The sequence below is a fragment of the Trachypithecus francoisi genome, unplaced genomic scaffold (assembly GCF_009764315.1).
Source record: "Trachypithecus francoisi isolate TF-2019V2 unplaced genomic scaffold, Tfra_2.0 Lachesis_group17, whole genome shotgun sequence".
In the NCBI taxonomy this organism is placed as follows: Eukaryota; Metazoa; Chordata; class Mammalia; order Primates; family Cercopithecidae; genus Trachypithecus; species Trachypithecus francoisi.
In genome coordinates, this window is record NW_022681462.1 from 91830177 (window position 1) to 91851101 (window position 20925).

At 42.5% G+C, this 20925-nt stretch overlaps 1 long non-coding RNA gene across 1 annotated transcript in view; it reads right to left on the reverse strand.

The window, feature by feature from the left end:
* Positions 1-18734, reverse strand: part of LOC117063031 — a 33212-nt gene extending 14478 nt beyond the window's left edge. The window contains exon 1 of the long non-coding RNA XR_004428681.1: positions 18709-18734. This is a non-coding gene — a long non-coding RNA (uncharacterized LOC117063031). The remainder of the gene's footprint in view (positions 1-18708) is intronic.
* Positions 18735-20925: the final 2191 nt, after the last annotated feature.

The window sequence follows — 20925 nt, forward strand, 5'->3', positions numbered from 1 at the left end:
TCCTCAAGAAGATTTTAAATAGCTACTATGGGTAAGAAAGTTGACTCCAGAAACAGAAGGATTGCTCGGCAGCTTCAAGTTGAGACCACAAATGTTCTCAGGCAGCAATCTGCATAGTGGTATGAATTTCCCCAGAGGTCCTTGTGAGTCTCAGGGACAGTTGCATCATGCAGAGTTCAGTCTGAGGAAAATGCAACAAAAATTTAACAAGGGAAAAACTTAAGGACATGACAGAGATGCTTGAATGGATGGACCCTAAAGCCCAGGGTGCTAAAAGAAGAGAGAAGGGAGGGAGGGAGTGAGGGTAAAAGGAAGGAAGGAAAAAAAGAAGGGAGGGAGGGAGGGAGGGAGGGAGGGAGGAAGGGGAGGGAAGGAGGGAAGGGAAGGAGGGAGGAGAGGGCAGGAGGGAGGGAGGGACAGCAGAATGGGTTTCATAAGAGTAGCAGGGTCAAGGTACAGTTTTGCTGCACCCAAGGATGAGGGGTGGAGGAAGAAACCAGACATCTGAAATGCAGAAGGCTGTGGGCTGAGGGTTGTGTGTTTGAATTGAGAACTTGAAGGACAGAAGCTCCAACTTATCCAAGGGAGACTAACTGCGACCTGAGGGGCAGGGAGGATGCTGTCTTAGCTGGTTTCCCCAGAAGCACAGCCTGAGAGCAGGACTTCTAGGAAAGTGATTATCGAGGGAGTGCTCTCAGAGTAGTGAATCAAGCAGGATGGGGCTTTGCATGGACCCAAGCTTCACTTCCAGATCCCAAAGTGTGCCATGAAATTGGCACAGTTGGCTCTGAGGCAGAAACAAGCCTTTTTCAGCCCCATGCCAGCCCTCTGTCAGCCACTGTCACAAGCTGGCCCCATGTGGTCAAGGAAAGTTCTGGAGAGAAAGGGCCAGCTGTAAGTAGTCGGTGGCCCACACTTACAGCATTCTGGGATTGTCACCCAGTGTGGAAAAGGGATCTAAGCAAGACACCACCAGCATCTACCACAGATGCAACCCGCCCCTAATCTGACACAGGTGGGTTCAGGGAGAGTCAGCAGATGCCACAAAAGAAGCAGCTGGAAGTTGTGTCTTCAGGGATAATCAGGCTTGACCACTTCAGGAGATAGAATATTCCATAAAGAATCCAGTGGATCCGGGACAGGTCAGCAAATGCAGAGGGGAGAGAGTCATGGTTCAGTAGGAGAGGAAGCAGTGAGGTGCTGGGAAGGTCTCTTATTCTGGTAAGAGAACCACGAAGTAGCAGAGACATCTGAGAGAGGACAGGTGACTCAGAGGCTCTGAGATTGGATAAGGAACCACAGAGGAACACAGACCTAGAAGAGCCTGTGGTTTGCATGGTGCAAGGTCTCTAGCTGAATTTTCCCCAGCCAGGCCCGGTAGCAGAAGGAGACTGCTCCTCTGTGCTGTGAAGATGTCAGATCTGCTCTTGAGGGAGCATGCTCTGAGGGGGCTCTCATCCTGGTGAGCAGGAAAATAAATAAACGGATTGGTCCCAGGACTGCTGCCCATGATGTTTCATTCCTAGGAACCACTGCCGAGCCTAACACTCCACACCCCTAACATCCCCACCAGCCAACACAAACCTAAGGCCTGGAGGCAGGTCCTCTGGAGGGAGTCACAGATGTCTCAGGCCACAGAAAGAAAACTATGGCTCCATCTCCACCTACCAACTTTCAAACCCTCTCTCTGGGCAAGGCCTGTCTTCTTGGGGTCAATTTAGACAGCTAAAGATTTGTGTTCTACTCAGGGAATCAGAGGTGGCAAGAAGTCATCCTGTGGAGCCCACAGTGCACCAAATGACAAAAGTGCCTTTAGATGTGCCAACCTAGTGAGCTTCATGCCCATGGAGCCCAGCCAGGCATGTGAAGAGGCACAGGTGTTTATAATTTTTCTTTTCTCAGGATGTGAACCTGTCACTAAGATTTGTGAGCAAGTGACTTCTAAATCATCCATAGCTCCAGGATCCCTCAGTGTTGGGTTAAAGAAAGGGAACTATTCTTGTCTTCAAAACAGTAGGGTACATTGGCTTGACTTGTGCTATTTAAAACTAATGAGTTGGCTTTGAATATTCTTTACCCTCTCTGGATACCTTGTTCCTCATTTATATGGTGAGGGATACTGCTACCAACCTTCCAGGGCTCTTGCATTAAATTAAGGGCAATAAGAAAATCTTCCTGGCATAGGTCCTGGCAATACCAGGTGCTTAGGCAATGTGCCTGCTCATGACTGCAACCCTAAAGGGATTGCTCCTGGAAAGCTGGATGCCTTTGCATCCTCCATCATGGCTGGAGGCACCAGTAGAGGGAATAATTTTGCTCTTCTGCTGCATGTGTGGCTGTGGCTTTGGTCCTCACTGGACTTCACAGTACTGGCTCCAGTTCAGCCTGGTCTCTGAGCAGAACAAGCTTGTGAGACACTCTTGAAATCAACCAGACCAAGCCTCATTATCAGCCACTTAGAAATGCAGGTTATTTTATTTTTTTCTGGAAACTTCTTTCCCCTTAGAAGCACTCTTTGGGCCTAGAAAGAAATTGCTTGGAATAACTCATGGAAAAATACAAATTCTGTTTGTTTGCATATCTCATCCCTGTTTTATTGGTTTATTTGCATTTGTTAGGTAAGTGAGCAGATGAATGAATGGAGATTGTGTATCAGGTGTCATTGTGATGGACAGAGTAGGCTCTGTGGCTCCTTCTAGCTCTGGACATTGTGGAAAGGTGTGAAGAAACTCCAGGGAAAGCATTATCAGAATCAGAGAGCAAGTGGGGAAGGACTTTGTTTTAGGTTCAGTTTGGTTTGGATTGGTGACTTGGTGGCTATAGGCTTGTCCATCTGTCCTAAACTACCACAGCACAGGCAGCCCCCTACTTCACCTGCCACCATGACCTGCCTGGGCATTGTTTTCCAGTCCTGAGATCCGGGGGAAGTGGCATGAATTTCTACCTATCTGAATCCAAAGTACCAGAAAAACCAGGATCCAATAACCTCAATGCAGATACATGAGTAATGACTGTTAATGGCTTTCATTCAAGAATGGATGCCAAGGAGTGAGCTGGGGAGGATATAGAGAGGCAGCAAAACCTCAAGTCTCTTTCAAGACTCTATAAATAATATTTTGAAGATATACTTGGAGGGACTTCACCTCTCTTCAGGCCAAATATACAGGCAGCTAGAGTCCGAAAACAGCCATAGCCATATATTAGTTTGCTAGGGCTGCCATGACAAAGTACTGCAGACTGGGTGGCTTAAACAACAGAAATTTTATTACAATTCTGAAGGCTACGAGTCCAAGACCAAGGTGTCAGCAGGATTGATTTCTCCTGAGGTCTTTGTTCTTGGCTTATAGACGGTCATCTTTTGGTATCTTCACAGTTTTGGTCCTCCTGGACTTCACAGTATCTTCCAGTCCACTCTGGTCTCTGAGCAGGTTTTGTGAAGTCCATTGAGGACCAAAGTATATAGTCTTCCCTCTGTGTGTGTGGTGTCCTAATCCCTTTTTCTTTTTTCTTTCTTTCTTTCCTTTTTTTTTTTTGAGACAGAGTCTCACTCTGTCTCCAGGCTGGAGTGCAATGTCGCAATCTTGGCTCACTGCAATCTCTGCCTCCCGGATTCAAGCAGTGCTCCTGCCTCAGCCTCTTGAGTAGCTGGGACTATAGGCCTGTGTCACCACACCCAGCTTTTTTTTTTTTTTTTTTTTTTTTTTTTTGCATTTTTAGTAGAGATGTGGTTTCATCACGTTGGCTAGGATGGTCTTGATCTCCTGACCTCGTGATCTGCCTGCCTCGGCCTCCCAAAGTGCTGGGATTACAGGCGTGAGCCACCACGCCCAGCCCCTAATCCCCTTTTCTTATAAGGATACAAATCATACTGAATTAAGACTCACCCATATGGCCTCATTTTACCTTAACTATCTCTTTAAATACCATATCTCCAAACACAGTCACACTCTGAGGTACTGGGGGTTAGGACTTTAATGTCTAAATTTTCACAGGACACAATTCATTCCCTAACACCCTGTAACCAGTTTATTGAACGGGCTGGCACCTGTAGGGTACAAACAGAAAGCCATTTCATCCTTTCTCATCATTTCTCTTTAAGACTAGGAGACACAACTTTCACCATATATGCATTTCTCCTCTTAGCACCACTCTGCATAAAGTTTCAGGTTAGCTTCAACTTTTCCAGTCTCTTTCAATAAATAAACCAAATAAAAGCTTATTTAAGTCTAAAACAAAAGCTCCCAGACTTTTCGTGGAATTTACATCTTTTCCCCTCCTCTCTATGTTCTTGCTCTTCCCAGCCTCTCCCTCACCCCCTGCCCCATCCACCCACCCTACAGGCTGCAGCATCAGCCATGATCTCTATTCTGAGTCAGGTGCAAGTTCATATGTTTCCCCCAAATTCCAGAGGGCCATGGATCAAGCTCCAAGTGGTTTTATTGATAATCCCTTCCTCGGTTTTAGGTAAGTGTCGGGAAAATGGCCCCTTTCTCTCTCCCATGAGCTGGGAGTGATACTCAGCCAAATATCTCTGCAAAGAAATTGCCCCTGGCCACTTCCCTATTACTTTTAGGCTAAGAACTGAAAAATTGAATTTGCAATTTCTTCATATGCCATGCATGGTTGCTTGCCACCTAGTTTATTGGTGTCATTCTTTGGAACCTCAGCAAAAACTAATACAGAAAGTGTCAGTTTAGCATCCTTTAAGATTTTCTTTTTGCATAATTTCAGAGCCAACTATATGTTGACTCCCTTTCAGAGAATCTTATAAGCCAAGTCTCTGGAAGCAGGGCCTGGCCTGTGGCTTCCAGGAGGTGACTGGCCAAGGCAGGGTCTGTGTCCCAATGTCATTCCTCCTGCACAGGCTATGGTCTTCCCAATACGCCACAATTACATTGTACCTAAATTGACAGGGTTTCAGACTCTTGCCTTCCCAAGTTGAATAATGCATTAAACATACATTAATGCAATACATTAATGGTTAAAAAAAAGCATCTAGCTCTGTACGTTGAAAGCTTTTGTCTCCATTTCCCTAGGAATAAATCATTATTGAAATCAAAAAGAAGAGCTTGGCTCAGCAGCAAAAAATAAAAATAAAAAAACATGCCTTGTGGTTTGTCCCCAACATTGCAATCTATTCCTAGGTTAAGGATTTTGTAACTTATTTCTGTCTCTCTTAGATTTCTTTCCTTGCCTCATTCCCCACTTACCTCCCCCCAACACAAGGATGTTTAAGTTCTGCACATAGTGCTCCCATCTGCTCACGTCTTCTCCTATCGCCATGGTTACTGGCCCAGAGTGGTCTCTGTGGAGACAGAGGCAGAACAGTAACCAGGGACAACTACATAGCAAGAGGCTGTGAAAGTGAGGATTTTTTAACCCCCAGTTAAACAGGCATGCCTATACTCATGCGATTTCTTTTTTTGTTTTGTTTTGTTTTAAGTGGTATGTCGGATTTTAAAATTCTTTTTCAGAAAAAAAGATAAAATATGAGGTGTATGGGTATGACTATTTTTAAAAAATCAATGTTTAGGGTGTGCTCCATATGAAGTACTGGGGTTCCAAGGTGTGGAAGGTAGGAAGGTGGTAGCCAGATCTCAGCCAATACCCCTTGAAAGGGGGCAGAACCATGACAGTCCAGGGTTACTGAATTTAATACATGAGTTACTGAATTTAATACAAAGGACAATGGAAAAAGCCTTTGAAGCTTACATTTCCTGATCCCCAACCATTGGGTTGTGCATCACAGGGGGCCTCAATGACATCCAGGTCCTGTGGCTGCAATGAACTGAAAGTTTGTGTTCCCCACAAACATTTAGTTAATCCCAATCACCTCCCAAAGGCCCCACCTCCTAACAGCATGGCATCGGGATTGATGTGATCTTGTTAGCAGGTGGGGCCTTTGGGAGGTGATTAGGTGGTAAGAGTGGTGCCCTCGTGAGTGGGGTTAGTGCCTTTATAAGAAGAGGCCAGACAGCTAAGTCACTGTCTTTTCGCCATGTAGGATGGAGTGAGAAGTCAGCTCTCTGCAACCAGAAGAGGGTCCTCACCAGAACCCAACCATGCTGGCACCTGGATCTCAGCCTTCCAGCCTCCAGAACTGTGAGAAATAAATTTGTTGTTTGTAAGCTCTCCAGTCTATAATACTTTGTGATAGCAGTCCCTACTTATGGTGAGGGTGCCCAATAGTCTTTATTTTATTTTTCTCCAACCAGGTGGGATTTGATTTGCTTTGCTCTGGGTTCATGTGCCACAGGAAGGTGTCGATGCCTGATATGATCAGGGCAGATCTCCTGTTTAGTAGAATCAAGTATGGGGTTTAATATCAGAAGTGAGTCTCCTCTAGGCTAGGCTTTGCTTCTGACTACTTGGGGACTGACATAGGTCATTCCTCGTTCTATGAAATGGGGTGGCGCGGCAGGATGTTGGATTACAGCAGAGCATCTCAACCTTGGCTGCACTTCAGAACCATCTGGGAGTGTGCCCAAAATACCAATGTCCTGGCACAATCCCTGTACCATTAAATCAGACACCTTGAGAGTGCAGCTTAGCAGTATTTTTAAAACTGTCCCAGGTAAGTTTAATGGGTACTCAGGTAAAAGTCACTGGCCTGGACGTGCTCCAAGATCCCTTCCAACTCTGCAAGCAAATGAGAACATGCCCAGCGTGGACTGCACACAGGTATGGCCAGTTGGCAGGAGGCACCACTGTAAGGATTCCTCCTGGCTCTGTCACCAGCTAGGCATCTCTAGCGTAGGCACAATCAAGGTTGAATGAAGCCCAGACTGGCACGGAGAGGCCTGGGCACTGACCTGCTTGGTCATAAACCAGCTGTGTAACCTTAAGCAAATCTCTTTCAACTGAATGGCACAGTTTCTTCATCTATAAAATGAGGAAGGCAATATTTTGAAAGGGTTAAAATACAGACTCTGGAGCCTGTATAAATTCAGACACTGACTATGTACTAACTTGCTGTGTGACCTTGAGCAAGTTACTTAACCTCTCTAGGGTTCAGTTTCTTCCTCCATAAAATGGAAAGAATAATAGCACACAGTTCAAAGTATTGAAGGATTCACTGAACTGATTTATGTAAAATGCTTATCAGTGCCTGTCTTTAATAAATACTCAATTGATGTTGGAATTTACAAATCAACATTACAACATTACAAAGTAGAGGGGTTGGACTAGACAGTCTCTGGGGGACTTTCTCTGTCTCTGATGCTAGGTCCTGGGAGACAAATGGTGGCTTTGGCAGATAGCAGTGGGAAAGGCTTTGCAAACAGAGAGAAGGGAGGCAGAAGAAAACTGAACATGCATGGGAACAGTAACTGGAGTGCACAGACTGTTGGGAATGGGGACTAGAGCCAAGGGAGAAACTGGACCATTAGACTAAAAAGTGGGGAAAGGTTATGGAGGCCCTGAGATACCAGGGTGTGGAAGTGGGGCTTTCCATATACACTAGTGATTCCAAACATTCTTCAGTAGTGGATTTCAGCTTCAAACAAAGTTTTATAAGGCATCTGATTGCATGCAACAAATAAAAGTAGAAATTTGTAAGTTGCAGCCCAGATGGGGTTCTAGAATCCCTGGTCTTGTTGTCCTTCTCTTACCATGGCTGGCCCTTCAGTAGCCCCTATAGTGCTCTAGGATTTCATGGAACAAAATTAATATTCTCTACTGTAAAGAACTAGAAATTATTGGGTCACAGGAACTGATAGAATTTGAATATTTGTCCCCTCTGAATCTCATGTTGAAATGTGACCCCAATGTTGGAGGTGGGATCTGGTGGGAGATGTTTGGGTCAGGCGAGTGGATCCCTCATGAATGACTTAGTGTCCTCCCCTCAGTAATGGGTAAGTCCTCACTTTATTAGTTTGTGTAAGAACTGGTTGTTAAAGAGTCTGGCACCTCCCTCTCCTCTTCTCTTGATCCCTTTCCCACCGTATTATGTACCAGCTTCCCTTGCCTTCTGCCATGAGTAAAAGTATCCTGAGGCCCCACCATAACCAGATGCTGCTGCTGTGCTTCTTGTACAGCCTGCAGAACCATGAGACAAACAAAACCCTTTGCTTTGTAAATTGCCCAGTCTCAGGTATTCCTGTACAGTGACGCAAAGTGGACTAATATAGGAACCAACTTCTAAAAAAAATTTTCATACTCTGTGCTATGCACAATCTGTAGGCTAGATGATAAGATGAGGGGGGTGGGAACAAAAACACAATTCTTGGGACATCTATAAAGACAGAGACAGAATCTTGAGCTGCAGAGTTCATGAACCTGAGTGACTAATACATTTTCTGGCTGGTTTTCATAATGTGCCCCATCCCCCAAAGCAGTTAAGGTGCTTACCTGAGTTTACCTATGATTGAGAGCAAAGGCGTATTATTTAAATACTGCTGTAAGAGTGCCAGGTAATACACAATTACAAACATATCACTGGCTTATGGTGGACAGGCCAGCAGTGATACTACTGGCACCTGCCGGGTTGGCTGAGCTTGACTTTAGAAAATGGGTTGGATTTAGGTCCACTCCATATGTCTACTCATTCTGGACCAGCAACTACCTGGTATGCTTTAATTCTTGTGGTGAAGTAGAAGAGTAAAAGACCAGCAGAGCTTTGCCATGACTCTCCAAGTTTCAGATCAAAGCAGTTCCTGTCACTGTCACTCACATTCCATTAACCCATGCACATCATAGGGCCAAAGCCAAAGTCAATGAAATGACGACATTCTGCACACAGGACTTGGCAATAGAAGTAGAGAAAGAAATAAGGGTCAACAAATAATACTACCTACTACAGGTGGCGGTGATGGGGAAGCTGAGTAGGCACCAAGCCAGAAGCTTTCATTCTTCTGGCTTTCTTTCATTCAATCCTCATTCTTTCACGCCCAGCTCATATTCTATCTCCCTCATCAAGCATTCCCAGGCCAGCTCTCATTCTCTGACCTACTCCAGGTGGACTTTGACCCCCTGTGAGCTGTCTCCGGTGCAAGATCATCAGGTGGTCAGGAACCCTGGCTTTCCCTTGGTGCCCAGCACAAGTGGGCACATAGTGGTTGCTCAGTCAAGATAAACTGCTTGATGTATGGATGGAGGAAGGATCCAGGAAACTTTCCTGGAAGAGTGAGGTGGGATGATAAATTCAGGGGGCATCCCACTCTCTCTTTTTGTACCACCAGCACTGCCTTTGAACACGGCAATGTGAAGGAAAGAACATAGACTTTGGAGTCAGAGAGACTCAGGCTGAAATTACAGCTGTACGTTCACCAGTCCTGTGACCTTAGATGAGCTGCTTTGCCGTATGGTGCCTCCGATTTTTTATCTGTAAAATGAGGACAATAGCAATTACTTTGCAGGATGATTACTATTTTCAAAGATACTACTTGCAGTCCTGCCTCAAGACCTTTGCAGATGCTGTTCCCCCTGCTGAACACAAGGTTCCTCCATTTATCTGTGTAGCTCACTCTCTCATTTCAACAGGGTCTTGGTCAAAATGCCATCTGATCAGTGAGGCCTCTCTTTATCATTTTATGTAAAATAACATACACTCCATTATCTCACTCTATCTTCTTGCCCTGTTTACTTTCTTTATGGTATTTATCAACACAGTTATCTGTTTGCTATTTACATGCTTCATTACTGTCTGTGTACCTTCCAAAACATAATGTAGACTCTGTGGGGGAACTGGGGCTTTGTGTTTTAAATCTTTTAACAATCTCTGTATCTCATTGCCCACAGTGGTGACTAGAAGCTGTTTACTGAGTATTTCTTGAATGAATGAACTGTGAGTATTGAATAAGATTGTGTCTGTAGATTCCCCACACAGTACCTGGCTCATTCAGTAAAGAGTAGCAGTTATTTCTGAGTGGCCTGTTCTAGCCTGTTCCCATTGATCCCAGCCTGTATATTTCTGCTCAGGGGCCAGAGGACATAGCTAACCAGAGAAGAGCACTGAGCCTCTGGGCACCTGCCTGTGTGCAGACTCAGGCACATAACTAAGAATTTTCAAGGCTTTTCACTCTTCCTCCATCCTTAGCAAACAGAAGGGCCTTGATCTTGAGAGGCCTAGAGTGTATTCCATCATCTCGACTTCCTCTGAGGGCCCTGGACATATCATCACCCAGATTCACCATGTGAATCACAAGCATTCAGCTCATTCCTAAATGCCCTCCTCTGTGTAAGGCAGACAAATCAAGCCGGAAAACTGACCTCTAGTTAAACACATGCATGGTCTCATTTTATTCTATTAGAAAAGACTCTGGAGTAGAATGTATTGACATGAATTGTGTGCCTGAAACTCTTTCACACGCAAAGAAAAAAAAAAACACCCTGTGGTGACGACTTTGACCCCTGTAATATGAGATTTATACAACCTCTGAAGAAGTGAGATAACGCTGGGAAAATGAGATGTTAAAGCATACACAGTTTTGTGAAAAACATTGACATACAGCTTAAAGTTCAAAAACACTGCTGCATTGTTTTTTTTAGATGTGAGGCACTTTGCTTAAAACCAGGAGTGATGAGTCCATCCTGTTGAAGTGAAGTGAGCTCTGGAGTAACTCATTTATTGATTCAAGATTATCCTGGATCCCATGTGCTGGGAGTGGCTTGGATCCTGAGGATACACTGAAATAGAGTCTGTGCCCTCAAGGACCTGCTCTTCCACAGGGACTCAGTCATGCTCACAGTGGCGCCCCAGTGAAGGGGCTCTCATAGAGAGAACCATGCTTTGTCACAGCTGATCCAAGGAAGGAGTGAGTAATGCCTCACTCACTTCTCTCACACAGAGAGAAGAATCAAGCGAACGTTCATTGGAGCCACTTGAATTGCATCTTACAGCACATGCAGGTGTTCAACACACAAGACAAGAAAGGAAATGTATTCTGGGCAAAGGGAACAGCATGCAGGAAGGCATGGGGCGACAGAAGACAGCAAAGTCACTTTGGGGAACTGTGTGATATTTAGTAGGATGGGAAAAATGGGACTTCTCTAAGAGATTGTTCTCTCTCTGCTTTCCTGAGAACAGTGCCAAACATTGCCACATATAACATCACAGGACAAAAGTTTTTTAAGTGATTATTTTCACAGGAGTTTTGAGAGAACGTACTGTGCAGCCTCTGCTCCTAAAGCTGACTTTGTCAGAGGCTGTGCCTTCCTGGCCTATGGCACATCCATGGAAGAAAGTTCACTGGTTTTCAAAGAGGCCCTGATGGAGCAGAATATGCCCAGAAAATGCTTATGTGCACACAAGCGCACACACATACACACACACTCACTCACTCTTCTTCCTCATCTGATTTGATTAATACGTGTATTTTCCAGTCTTTCTAATCTGAAGTCTGATCATCCTGTTCTCATTTTAAGCCCATAGATCCCTACTGTCCATCCAGGACAAAGTCCATGCCAGTCAAGTGACCCATGAGACTCATCACTGTCTGGACCCATCCACCTCTCCAGCTCTATCTTGGACCATTCCTGCTTGGTACTTCTTGCACCTACATCCAGAAGCTTCTGGTTTTTTGCACACAGATTTCATTTCTTACTTCTTCATTTCTCAGGTTGTTTTCTCTTCCAAAAGGGCCTTTCTACCTCTCTTTGCCTGCTCCATTCCTACTTAGCTTCAACACTAGGCTTAAACTTCCCTATTAACTCTCTTCTCTGGACAGGGTAGCACTTCTCATTGCATGCCTTACTGAATTAAGAAACCCTGCTCTGGGGTCCCAGAGAGCACTGGGTACCCACAGAGCTCTTTTGAAGGCTCACTTGCCAGTTTCCATAGGTATAACCCCTCTCCACCTGCCCAGGGCTGACTTCCATTAGGTACGGTGCCTGGGACCCATGATACTTTTAGGGATGAATAAAAATATTTTAATCTCCTTTAAAATCAAAAGACAAACTGAGCATAGTAACATTAATGAACATGTAATAATGACTCATGCCCAGATTGTGTTTATCTTTATGCCAATGTAGTCATAAAATACATGATGATTTTCAATTTTTCAATTTTTATTTTAACAGCAGAAGGAGCCTGTGGAGGCAAGAGTGAGTGCCTAGGGCCTTGGGATTCATAAAGTAACTCTGTCTTGCCACCCCCACTAAACTAGCCCATGAGGTCTTTGGTACCTTGCTCTAGTAGCTCCCTTTCTCCCAGTGCCCAGCTCAGCACCTGGGTGTGTGCTCACTACAGGTGTGTTGAAGAAACTGGACCATCTTGGGTAGAGAAAGAAGGGAAGGCTGCTCTCAGTGTCTCCACAAGGGAACTGGGCATGAAGTCCTAGAAAATCAATGACTATAACCCTAAAACTCCATTTGTAAGAGCTGAGGGAAGGGAACTGAGGACAATTTGAAATATCAAAGGAAGTCTACATACAGCAGTCATCCAGACCTAGTCTGTTCCGAGGTCTCAGACTCAATTGAATGGTTCTACATTGTGATTATATGGAAGAATTAGTTCTGGCCAAGTCTCCAAAAATAATCATTTGAAAATGCATGATTCTCAAGACAATTCTAGAAGACTAAAAAAAGTAGGTAGGCCTATACATGCACAGGAAAAATGAGTAATGGGTGATATATTTTTATTCTCATGTGATTTTTAAATGTATGACTCCTGAAATAATATTCACCTAATATCTATAGGCAAAGTACTTAGTAACAGATTCAAAAGATGCATCTACATTATTTTTAGAGGGGGATGGAATGCCTTATTGGAAATTATTTTGTCAGTTTCCAAAGAAGAAGATAAATCATAGCCTATAGTACAATCAGGAAGTAAAACATTGTGAATCACAGAATCCTAGACTTGTTAAACTGGGAAACACCTTAGAGAGCATTCTGTGCCCTACCTCACTGAATAGATGAGCAAACTGAGGTCTCCAGTGGGGAGCAACTGGCCCAGGGTTACTAAGCAAGGTACCCAGCAGTGACAGAGCTAAGAGTGAGTGCGGCCTTAATCCCTGAGCTCCAGTCCAACCATCACCTTGCCATGCTGCAACACCATTCCACTGCAATAAGGGAAGGGATCATGCAAATGTTCATTTTCCTTTTGAAGTTCAAAGCTACTTAGAATTCTTTAGTTGAGGGCAAGAAGTAGCTGTGGGCGCAAGCTGTTTCTGATTATTATAATGTGAGATCAAATGAAGGGACTCACAGCTTCACTGGGGTCACTTAATGTCCAATAGTTTTTGAATTAATGCAGCCAGGAGAGTCTAGAGTCTCAGCCAGGCCTGCTCTACATTCCGCACATCAGTCTGCTAGCCTAGTGTCCTCTGATGAGACTGTGGAGAAGAAGAGGCTGGGACCAGGAGCAGTTACATCCCTCACCTCAAGATAACACCAGCAGGGTAGGCAGGATCCAGCCAGGATCCTGCCTTCACTCCAGGCTCAGATGTCCATGCTGTCTCATGGGAGGCTCCTGGCCCCCTCTAGTGCTACCCCAGAAGATTAAAAGCACCTGCTTATCAGATCCTGCCTCTTCACGGTGCTGCCTGTTGGACTCACCGCTTCCCACACATTCTCTGTAGTCCCTCAGGGTATGCAATATCCAAGCCAATTAACTCTCAACATGGTTTTCCAATCCCATAAATCCTCCAGCAAATTCAGAATTTTTGAAAGAAGATCATCATTTATTCAAATATCCAATTTATAGTAATCAGCCTGGAATGTGAGGGTAACCAACTTTAATAAATTGATTCTGTTTGGTACAGACGAAACCTCCAGTTGCTGGATTATTGGTTTTCAGAATGTACTATTTTGTTCATGCAACTTTGATTGAGTCCCTACTTTGTATCAAGCATTGGAATTAAAAGATGAAGCAATCACAGTTCTTGCTGCTAAGAAGCTCTTGGGGAGAGTCAGATAAGTAAACCAGATATTTGTGGCAATTGTGATAAATGTTAAGACTGAACAATTTTCAGGATGGGGATTCTATTTATGACAACATGAGGGATTAGATACGCAAGAAAATCACTTAAGCACAGTTTAAATGCAGCTACATTAACTATATAGAGAGAGATGCATAGCTAGAGTAGATGGAAAGGAAATTCCTCAGAAGCCAGAAATGACAAGGAAGTGACAAGCACGATTCCACAGGTGAAACTAGTCCAGGAGCCAGGTACTTTGAGGCGGTATGCGGATATCTGGGTGCTTAAAACTTGGGTCTTCATGAGTATCAAATAAGACCAAAGACAAACCTTGGCCTTTAGCAGGATTGACTGAATCAAAGATACCCACAAAAGCCAGGCCGCTTTGAGGAGCAACATTTCAAATGGGAAAACAAGGGGATAAAACACACCCTACAAAAGCACATGGTGAGGCTGTGTTTTAATTAAACAGAAAAAAAATAAAAACCAACTTCTTTTATAATTTTTAAACTTGTGCCTATACTCCTGTAGGTCTATGATCAAAATTAAACTTATCTATGCAGCAGAAAAAAAAAAAAAAAATTCAAAACCAAAAATACCCTCTAGGCTTTAGTTCTGAACAGCCCTAGAATGCTACTGTTCCAAAGACACCAAGGGCAAATCCTCTCTGCAGAAATGTATTTTAAACCAAGACTTCAAAGAATTCCCACAGATAAAGAACTAAAGAGCATGAGCTCACGATTAAAACTCACTCAACAGAAAAGGAAAAGTGTCCCCAGCAGAGGTGGTATAAATCATATAGAATTACAAGGGAAAAGGCTGCAGGTATTTCAATTATAAGGAAGAGAGTATGAAACAAATATCTGTAATGTTTCTAGAAATATAAAATGGAATCAAAAGTGTAATGAAGAAATAAGATATTAAAATTGATCAGACACATGTAAAATAGAAAAAAATAAACAAATACAAATTATAGAGATAAAAGTGTCTATGTGTTTAAAAAATCACCAATTTTATTGGAGATAAAATTTATGACCTGGAGGATTTATCTGAAAAAAATTACTCAGAATGTGCCCCCCCCACCAAAAAATAGAAAGACACAAGTAAAGAGACATGAACAATAAACTCAGAAGGTATTAATGTGTCTAATTAGAATCATCAGAGGAGAAAGAAGAAAGACTGAAGTCAAATCACTACTTTAAGAAAAAAGGAAGAGGTACAATAATTTCAGAAGGAAAGTTGAAAACTACAAATGGAATAGGAAACAAAGAAAATGTTAAAAATGTGAGTAAATGTAAAAATATCTATTGCATTAAACTATTATAATATGCACAGTTAATTCATACACCTAAGCAAACAAGAAAGAGCCAAAATTCAGGACAACATTAGCAAATTATTTAGAATTGAGACGATCAGAGTTAATGTGTCATAAAATTTTCATACTGTTTAGAAGAAGTTAAAGATACTGACCAAGTTCAGAATTTAACTTGTGTGTGTGTGTGTGTGTGTGTGTGTGTAACTTCCACAGTAGTTGAAGAAAATTAAAGTATGAAAGAGATATAAATCAGTTCAAAAGAAGGCGAGAAAGGAAAAAGGCTGGGCGCAGTGGCTCACGCCTGTAATCCCAACATTTTGGAAGGCCAAGGAGGGTGGATTGCTTGAGGCCAGGAGTTCGAGACCAGCCTGGCCAACATGGCAAAACCCTGTCTCTACTAAAAATACAAAAATTAGCCGACCATGGTGGCAGGCACCTGTAATCCCAGCTACTCAGGAGGCTGAGGCAGGAGAATCTCTTGAACCCGGGAGGTGGAGGTTGCAGTGAGCTGAGGTCACGCCACTGTACTCCAGCCTAGGTGACAGGGCGAGACTCCACCTTTAAAAAAAAAAAAGGAGAAAATAAAGGAAAGACCAAAAAAAAACTTGGAAACTACAAATGATAGTAAAGAAAGGATAAACTGGTATAACGGCTTTCAAAAACAATTTAGCATTGCCTAAAAGAATGAAATTTGCATTTTTGACACAACACTGTCATTTCTAAGTATATAGCTTAAAAACTATATTTTTGACTTGCAATCTACACTAAGAGAAGTGTTCAGAAACATTTATGAGAATTTCTTACAAGAATAAAAAATAATACTCTATCATCAGTAGAATGGATACATAAATTGTGATGATTTATACAGTGGAACCCTATATAACAATGAAAGAACTCATGGACATTGGCCTTAGGCATTATCATGGATGGATCTCAAAGATATAATGTTGAGTGAAAAAAGCAAATCAGAAGAATATGAATTGTAAGTCATTTGATTCAATGTACAGAAAGTTTAAATATAAGTAAAACATGTAATGTGTTGTTTACATATGATTGCAAATGTGGTCAAAGTCTACAGAAATAAAAAAGAAAATTCAAAAATTCAGGAAAGTGGGGATCTGAATTTTTTTCCTGGGGAGGGGAAGGGAATGGATCAGGGAAAGGCACACAATGTTTTCAAAAAGTTGACAGTCAAGCCAGATGGTAGGTATCTGGGTGTTCGTTTTATTATTATTCTTTAAAGTATATGGCTATATTACACACACTTATTTGTAAGTTTTTAAATGCTTTTAAAAAATAATAAAGAGGATAGGAGAAAAATGAATGCCAGTAGTGCCAAGAAAAAAAATGATGGTAATCTCATCCTTACAGCAGCAAAGTAGTGTTTCAGTTTCCCAGAGGACAGGATGCCTTTTTTTGAAGAATGAATGGAAGATATCCAGATCAAGGGGATGCCTGCTCAGAGGCAAGTCAGAGCAAGAACAGTGGAAAAGTACAAGTGATTGTGTCTGTCTGAAGCGTGGGGTGCACTGTGGGTCTGGTGGAGGCAAGGCTGGAAAGGGAGGCAGGCGCCGGAGCTGGTTTAGAGCCTTGTTCATGCTCTTGTGTCACGATCAGGAAGGCATTTAGCTGACTTGGAATTTCCTCTTGGTGATGGCCTGAGATATAATATTTTATGTGGGTGACAGGGGTGAGATTCATTGTAAGTGAAGCACACATGAATCTCTATACTGAACGGCCTTGCAGCACTCTCTTGCTGGAGGATGGGATGTGAGTCTCAACTCTGAGGAAATGGGAAGAGTCTCTTGGGTAGGAAGGAGACGAATGCCTCAATAGACACACACAGCCAGCATTTCAGCAAAAACAAGTGTGTGAAACCATTTTCTCTATGGTTGGAAAATTATCATCATCATGAGTATATTAAATTTTTTGACTTAAAATGTGTTCTTGGCTATCATATGCGGTATGTTTTTTGATGTTTAAAATTCAGACAGAGAAATTGTGGCCAAGGAAATTATCAGGTATCATTCACAGTAATTAGAACCCAGAACTCCTGCAAGCAGTTAAAACCCAGGACTTCTGAAAGCTTAAAAAGTGATGATGAATTTAGAAAATGAAAGTCAAGAAATGTTGAGTACAAACATTTAGGTTGACCCTCTCTGCACTGTGAAGTTGCAGGCAGAGAGGCAGAACTTTCATTCTGCGATCATTGGTGCTTGTCAGATACAGAGTCCATGTTATATGATGACTTCAAGAAGGAAGAAGAAATGGGTCCAATGAGAAGGGAGGATGAGGAGAGAGCATGCCATGACACCGCTTTCTAGTGGAAAATGACTAACACTAATTTCTTCAAGCGTCTAAGGCATCAACTGCCTTTCAGAGAGCCTGAGACACTGTGCAGGGAATATGGAGGCTAGTGCCTTTGAAAGCAAATTTCCCCAATTTACCAGTTTTCCTAACCCATGATCAACTCTCATCTGACATCTTATCCCCTCATTCTATAGACAAAGAAAGATGCAGTGCCCATTTATTTTTCTTCTAGACATTCTGCCCAGGAATCATATTTGCTTGTGTTCAAACTAAAAATGCTGTGGGTTAAATTTCTCTCCTTGGTGTGGGCCACAGGTGATCTCAGATCTATTTAGGCTTTGATGTTTATAGCTCTTTTATGTTATGAGAAAGGTGGCTACATGTGCAAAAAGTCTCTCCCCTGCAATAATGTAGAACCAATATTTAGTTTTGCATTGTTTTACAGTGTTTCCTCAGATGTAGCAGAGTGAAAGAGTGACCCTTAAAATAGATCATCAACTCAGAGTGAAACCTGATGAGACATAGTCAAGAAGGATGAAATGATGCCCAGACAACTGGCAGAGTACTATATGCAGAACAATCCAGTGCTCTGCAGTAAGGAAACATGCAGGAAACAGACCCCTCTGTTGGCCTCTAACGATGCAAAGTCATGGCAGGACAAAACCTGCTTCTTAAGTTTAAGAAAAGCAAACAAAACCTGATGTTTTATGGAAAAGTTACCTTGATGCTCATAGAGAGTATTGGCAGTGTTATTACACACTTACAAAGTATGAAACTCATAGGAATTGTGGTTTTGGTTTTTCTTATTTTATTTTCCCTATTTCATAAGAAAAAATGATCAAAACAGAAGTACTTTGAGAAGATGAAACACAGTCAGCTCAGTTGTTGAAATACCCCCAAATTCTTATATAGGAATGGAGATGTATGTCTCAGCCTCTCACGCTGGCCATTGTAATGGGAAAAGCATTTGAGAGTCAGTGAACAGATGGCTGCTTAATTCCAAGAAAATTGTTGTTGGGACAGCCACAGAATACATAAAGCTGAGAATCTGGGTCTTTTCACACAAAATATTTTCTTATAGAAAACCACTATTTGTATTATCTTGAACATTTATTTAATGTTAAAATTATTCCTAAGAAGGTGTATTAGTCCATTTTCACACTTCTATAAAAATACTATCTGGGACTGGGCAATGTATAAACAAAGGAGGTTTAATTGACTCACAGTTCTGCATGGCTGGGGAAGCCTCAGGAAACTTATAATTATGGCAGAAGAGAAAGCAGGCACCTTCTTCACAAGGCGGCAGGAGAGTGAGTGACGTGGGGAAGCACCAGACACTTATCAAACAACCAGATCTCATGAGAACTCACTCACTATCACGAGAACAGCATGAGGGAAACCACCCCCATAATCCAATCACCTCCCACCAGGTCCTTCCCTTGACATGTGGGTATTACAGTTTGAGATGAGATTTAGACACAGAGCCAAATCATATCAGAAGGATAGGATGTATGAAGCATTTTTAGAAAATATATTCCACACTCCTCTTTGTGTTGGTAAAAATACTTTCCTATCTTCCTCATAGCCATGTCAATCTCCTGAGTTGCGTTCTCTCATAGGATTCATTTGTGGTATCTCTTTTGCTTTTAAATAATTAAGCAGAATTGCCTTCTCCATAATGTCTTGGTCCCAATCACACTAATCATATGTGATCACTCTATTTTCACCTTCATATATATTTCACAGTCTTTCTTTTAGAAAAAAATATCCTATCTTCTGGGCATTTCTTATCCCTAGCCCAACAATCCTAATCATAGTTTGGCTTTCTGGCAGCATGTGGCCTTTTCCTTGGCATTGTTGATATGAAGCAATTCCAAAACAAGCAAATCATAGCATGCCTCTGTTTTCCCAGAAAATAGAATGGCACACTCAACAACTCTTTGGTATTTTTGCATCTCCGAAAATTCAGCTGATAACCTTCATTGTCCTCTGCTGTCTTGGAAATTGAAAGGTCACCCTAAAGTAGAGACAGCTTTTCTTGTGTCACCCAATGAGTTAGAAGAACTCTTGACTCCCAGCTCTTGCCACACAGTGGTGCTAAGATCATGGGTATTTGACTAGGTTTCTGTTGGGTATTGGACTAGGGAATTTTGACTCCATTTTCTCTGGTTAGATCAAATCCTGATATTCAGTGATCCACTGTCCGGGTTTTTGTCACTTGTGGCACCCTTCCTTCCCTTCCTGCCAACAACTCTATGTCCTCCATTCTGAACAAACATCACATGTGTGTGCACAGGAGAGTGCTTGCACACACATGCATGCACACACATTGTCATCATCATCATTACTGTCGTCATCTCCACACCTCCCACCCCTTTGACCCTGCTACTTTCCTCCTCAAATATCAAGGAAAGCACCCAACAGGTGAGCAGGGCTTCTCAGTGTACCTTTTCTGCAGTTAATTGCCTCCCATCCTCTCTCTGGCATTCCATGCGCCATTGAATTCAAACAATATCTGCTGGAAATTGTGCTAGGCCTTGAGAATGTGTATTTGAACAGAATGTTGGCCTTACCTTCTACTTGTTCGCTGTCCAGTAGGGAAGGCAATTGTAAAAATAAATAATTGAAAATGAAACATGATCAACAAGAGAACTGAAAGATTATGTGGCTCTTCTGAAGCCACAAGTCCAGTGACTAAGAAAAAATGACTAGAACCCATGTTTTTTGTATTCTAGCTAGGGACTTTAGTAAAGTTTTGCAGAAAAAAAATACACATTAGTTTTAATTATAATGAAGCAAAAGTGACTTAGCAAAAAAAATTTTATTGCCCATATGTGTGTGAAGAGCTTTAAAATGCTGAAAGGAATAGACAGGGAAAAAAAAGGAGTAGAAAGATGAAGAGGAGGAAAAGGAGGAAGAGGAGACTTGGAGGAGGAAGAGAAGAGGAAAAAACTTTAACAAAATAGAATGATATGTATTCTAGTGTTCCATTTTAAGAAGGTGGATGCCAAACAGTGCTTGCCAATTACTGTTGCTCTAAGCCTCGGAAAGAGGCTCCGAAGTCATCTGGGGTCAGTGTAACTTCCGGAAGAGAGTCGGGAAATGTAGAGCATGAGAGATCAGGCACTGGGCCTCTCCAGAAAAATAGTTTATTTTGGATTTTCCACTTACGGAAAGTGGACTCCTTCCAGAAGAATCAGAAGAGGCAAGAGCCAGGTATTTGTTGGCGTGTCCCCCACTCAGCTCCAACAAAGAAATATTGAACCAATCCCCAAAGGCAGAAAGGGAACGCATACTGGCTGGAAAAGATAAAATGTGATGAAGTGGAAAAACCCCATCCTGGAGTCAGACTACCTAGGTACTGGTCCTAACTCCTCCATCTGCTGATATCAACCTCAGTCATACCACTTTACTCTCAAGTACCTGAGTTTTTTGTATACA